The following is a 6,032-nucleotide window of genomic DNA, read 5'->3' on the forward strand; positions in this document are numbered from 1 at the left end:
AATTCTGTTCAATCGGCCTTCCAACTTTTTGGCGAGCAATTTCGATTCTTCTGTCTAACGTTCAATTATTCATACGATATGAGATTATGATGTATTTTTTCACATTCAACAATATTAAATCATGATAATATCTTTATATGTAAATATCTGAAGAGGGTCTAATTCAAAGACCGAAATATGTAATATTTCGTTTTTTTAATATATATAATTTAATTTGTTATTGACTCTTATATGCTTTATTATTATATTTATTTTGTATTATTACCAAGAGTCCTTTATTATTATTGTTAAAATTGCTAGAATTCCCACTTTTATGAATGGTGGTGTATTTTGTAAATATGCACTTAAATGCATCTAAATTTACCATGTATGCACATTTTTAGAAATATACTTTCATAAAATTTTGAGTACAGAACGAGCAAGCCCAGGCATTTTTTAAAAAAACCTTTGTTAAATGTCGTAATAAGTGACTAAAATTTTCAATAAAAGACAGTGAAACATAAAAAAATAAAGTAAATGTTTTTAATAAATATTATATAGAAAAATTATCTAATACAATAATACTAATCTGATAATATAACCTAAATTGCGAGATAAACGTATTTACATAATTATCTTATAATTGAATCAGATACCACATCTTGACCAAATCGATGAAATGCTTAATGATTTATTTTTATGAATTTTATTTATTTATTTATTTCTTGTAATGTCAGTTTTAATATTGAAATGAAAAATAGGATCATTTTAGTAAATATTTTTTTAGGATAAAATGTTTAAAATAAAAACATTTTTTTTCGGGCTATGTCTGAGAATTTTAAAGGCCTAAATACAATGCGAGGCAATATCGATAGTATAGCGATAAGAATAATATAGAAATAAGAGATATATAAACTGTCGCCTCCCATTGCACAATGCGGCGAAAGAAATAAAGGCTAACCAATCAGATCGCGCACATACTGTAGCATGCTCATCTGCTTCAGTAGACCTAAAAATTAACGTTAAGTCACATTAAGCCATTACAAGATAAAAATTGCTTTCAATTAAGTATTTTTTAAGATCGATTTTTTTACAAGATCGATTAAAAGTTCGTCATTGAATTTTTCATTATCGCCTACTTGGTTATCATCGATGTTTTGTATGTCATAATGTACTGTCGATAGTGTACTATCCGTATGATAATTATTATTACAATAATTGAAATGATCCATTTTTTAAATTTATCACAATCGAACTAGGAGTCGAAACTGGAATTAAACGTGAAAAGAGGTTATAGCGTGTATAAGCAGAATAAAAAATCTGATCGCTGATTGGTAGGCTGTAAGGCGGTATAGACACAGAATTCCAACTCGTCAGAAATTTATCGCTATCGCCTTATTCCATGTTCCTATGTGCATCGGATTCCTGTATGTTGGATTCCTCTGTTCCTATCGCTATCGCTATTGCCTCGCATTGTGTTTAGGGCTTTAGTTTCGCTGCACTATGCGCTGTCCGCTCGCGTCTTTTATCCGCCGGTTTTTTATCTTTTGTTCCCTCTAGTCCTAAACCGAGCTTAGAACAAGTCATAGGTAAAATGACTTTAAATAATAAAAGCTAGATTCCCATCCGAGTTGCATACTCCTTCTTATAGGACCCCTGGACGTTTTCTCCTTATGAGAAGCGTATCCCTCTAAGGCCGGGACCGCGTACTTATATCAGGGTTGCCAATGTTGCCACAAACCTGATGGAAAACCGCGCGAGAAAAGTCAGGGAAATTGAAATTGGTCATGGAAACCAGGAAAAGTCAGGGGAAAATGTAAAAAAGTCTGAAATTTCTAAATTTGCTCACAATTCCCTGAAACTGCTCCTATTCTAAATAATTGTTATTTATAAATATTGTTAATTTTTTAAATATTATATCTGACGCTTATAGTCAAATACGTTCAAAAACTTGTGCACTTTAAACAATTTTAATAAAATAATTAAAATTTATATTTTTTCAGTATTTTTATTTGATCCCTCTTTTCGTTATAACTGCATTCTTTTTTTCCAAAACTAGTTTATTTTATGCTGTGCCTTGAATTGCACCCAAAATTGTACTATGCTACTAAGTTTGTTTTGCGTTGTTTTTAATAATATAGACTAGCTTTCCTACAATCCTTGAGTCTAAATGTTAAAATTTACATATTTTATATTACTCATGGAAAATTTTCTATTTTCATCTGAAAAACTTGGAAAAGTTAGGAAATTTTAAAATTCGTTTTCTGTGGCAACCCTAATATTTATTAAATTGTAATAATATATTGTGAAATATTTTCTACAAAATATTAAAACTATAATATTTTACAATATTGTTGCAATATTTCTAATAAAATATCATAATTTCAATATTGCTACAATTTTTGTGCACTATTGAAATATTGCTGCAATATTTCGTGCTGTAGTTACAATATAGTGTGATATATAAGAATTTTTAATAATAATTAATTAAGTGACATAGTTGAAGAGGAAGGGGGGGGGGGTTACATCGGGAATAAAATCGAGATAAAGTATTTGGTCATTACGTTTAGCATATCGCGATAGTATGAAGAAAACAATACGTATGAATATCACGATTTCTGACGCGTGCCTTTATTTTAATAACGCCTCGAATCTTGATAAAATCGAGGGCAAGAGATCCTATTTTCATAGTTATTTCACACTTGGAGAACACGGGATTACGTATATTCAAACGTATTTCAACGTTTTGCAGCCAAAACACGTGGTGTTTAAACTATTCAGCTCTTATCTACTTTTTATCGCTTAGACGCGTTATCCCATATTCAGCACAAATATTATTTAAGGAATAATGAAAGCAATATATCGTTCCCCCCCTCACTGTGACGCAATCGAACGGAGTTGCATCACAGGGAGATTTGTGTTCCACGGCGAGTCGCGGTGAATTTCTCACAGTGGGACGACGTATTTCGCGGCGCGAATCGTTGAAAGATTCGTTGACGAAATTTCAATAGCGTCGCAAGAACGAGCGAAATCCGACGCGCTCGATTCATTCTCGTGTCTGTCGCGTAATAAAATTAGAAGCCAGACGGCTTCTTCGATTTACAGCTGCACGAACGTCGAACGGTCGAGACGGTCGCAGTGACTCTCATCAGTGGTATTCCGACCGGAAGTTGTTTTGCAATGCGGCGCTAACTAAAGTTGCCCTATCGGTCGACCTGATGGAAAATGATAATCTGACGATGAGTGCAGGAAAATAAGCTCGTAGTTGTTTGTCGTAGTTGTGCGACGTGAGATGAAAGGAATATCCCCGACTTTTGCGTCGTTCTTATGCAAAGAGAGGGAAGATTACTTTAGATAGATGGTATTAAAATACAGTATGAAATTACGCCGAGCTCGCGCCATGTTATCTAATCTAAGAGAACGTAGATTCATCTTATACATATATAAAACTGTTATTCCACAGTATTCTCGTCTTTCCCGTCTGATTTTTTCCTTTCTACAGTCGAAAAGAACTCTTGATCTACTTATCACAGAAGTCGCCTTACTTTAATTATATAAAATTAAATCTTAAAAATTTAATTATAATTTACTCATAAACTTAAATTATAGAAATTAAAAATGGATGAAAGATATATGACGGTTAACGACATCTCTGGATCTAATTTTTTCAAATAATACACAGAAAAAACGATTTTACTGAAGTGTCTAAAAATTTAGGTAAATTATAGATTTACAAACAATTTTGTTGAGGATTATTAAAATAATTATATAGAAAACTCAAGCTGGGCAATCTGTTTCAGCAACTAGCTTGAGCGTTCTGTGTAATTATTTTGATAATCCAACAAAATTATTCTCAGCACTGTATTTAGTACTAAATTTCTTAGATACTTTAGCAAAACCGTTTTCCCATGCACTTTGCAAAATAAATAGAAATAAAATAGAAATAAATCGTCACAATAAAAAAGCTCGTAAAAACCAACACTGGATGGAAATTGTATAAAAGAATATGTATCGATTAAGATTAAATACGGACGTTTCCTTTGTTGGGAATTATCTTCAGTATAAAAATAACAAATGAAAACTAATAATATTTAATATTTATTTGCGCATATACAATGAAGATATCAAACGGACAAACAATTTATTATATAATGACACTTCCTGAATATAGAAATCCATATATACAGGGTGAATCAGAGTAGTTGAACCTTTTTTAAGTTTTTTACCCTACGAGAAAATTATCGACTTAGCGATACAAATCAAAAACGTGGATACATCGTGTGAATTGCTGGGCGCACATTTAATAATTTTCACACCTCAACGTCAAACGTGCCTGTTTTCGCGCTCAAATCAGCAGTTTGCACGATATTATTCACGCATCTGATTTATATCCGTAAGTCGATAATTAGGAGTGTAATCGATAATTTTCTCATAGGGTAAAAAATTGGTTCAACTTAGGGATGTGCGATCTTCATTAATTGTATCGATTTTTTAATCGATTTAAAATCGGATTGATTGAAATCGATCTATTAAAAGATCGGACCTGAATGAATCGATCTATTGAAGATCGATTCAATTAAAATTTTTTTGTGACATCTCACGAGAAATGTCAATGGAATAGACATCAAATCGATGACAATTTGATGATTTCTCACTGCGATTGTAGAAATTCAACAAAAACAATTAAAACATAATTCTGATTTGTCTCCGAGTAAAATAATTTTAATTTAAAATAAAAATCTAGGTTCAATCTAACATTTGTAGTTATATGACACAAATCAATTACTAATATAAAATCGGTAAAATATCGTATATAAATTCAATTTGATAACAATTGTCAGTGTCAATTAGTATAAATTAGAATTTAACTAGTATTTATTTATACATTTTGTGAATAGTAATTACTAGTTGTAACTACGGATATTATTAAACCCGATTAATGTTAACCAGTAACGTGTAAATGCAGGCAATGTAGGCACAGTAATGATATTATAATTTTAAATTCTTTGGAACACGACATGTAGGACTAATTTTCAATAAAATAATTAACTATTTTTTATTGTATATATTATAAACCACATTTGTTTAATAGTGCAACAAAATCACAATAAAAATTACTATATAAAAACATACGACTTTTTAAGTTTTTAAATGCCTATACTTATAAGAATCAAATCTGATAACGGTTGAACGATGTAAGTACGATACAGAATCCACGATAGTTAAAGGTAAAAATAAGGAAATGAAAGAGACCAAGATGAAATGTTACGAATCAACTAACGGGCAGGGCTGCCAGCATTAAGAAACACCACCTGAGTTTATATAGATATTATTTTATCCTTGTTCAACATTCAGTGAACAACAGGAATGAAATGATATCAAAATATATCTTGAATTTCCGAATCCGCTCCTATATACGCTTCGAAGAACGATCGATCTCTTACTAAATGAATCGATCTACCTTAAAATCGGATACTGGCGAATCGACTAAAAGATCGGATCGAGATCGCACATGTTCAACTACTCTGATTTAGCCTGTATATCTTATATGGTTTATATTTGTACGGTGAGTTTTTTAGAATCCGGGTGCAAGGGCACTCGTCCGGTTTATGTACAAGACACTGATAATATTCACTGGGTTGCAGTGTTACGTCGTGATGTTTTATTACGTTTACACGAACGCTGATTCGCGGAGGGAGCCAGTCGAGTCGGTCAATCGGCGAATTGTCTCAGTTATCTTCGTCAGCGGTGTATATTCTTGGTCCCGACCCGATAAATAATGTTTGGCGCATTACGCCCTGCACCGTAATATACAGGCGGCACGTGGCCGAGTTATCCAGAGGTCAGGCCAAATTTACCAATCGCCTCGGCGTCCGTTCGATTTGCTTGACGCGGCCGCGTGTTTGCGGCTGCTCCGGTAGTTCTCGATCTGGCCTTCGCAGCCTCGTTATTCGTCTCTTGCAAAGACATAGAGAATGGACTGCGCGATCCGTATCTAAGTAATGTATCAAATGTGGTCGACGATAATGAGAGAGAGGGACCGTGGGAGACGG

Source organism: Trachymyrmex cornetzi, unplaced genomic scaffold, assembly GCF_001594075.2.
Source record: "Trachymyrmex cornetzi isolate Tcor2-1 unplaced genomic scaffold, Tcor1.1 scaffold117, whole genome shotgun sequence".
Lineage (NCBI taxonomy): Eukaryota > Metazoa > Arthropoda > Insecta > Hymenoptera > Formicidae > Trachymyrmex > Trachymyrmex cornetzi.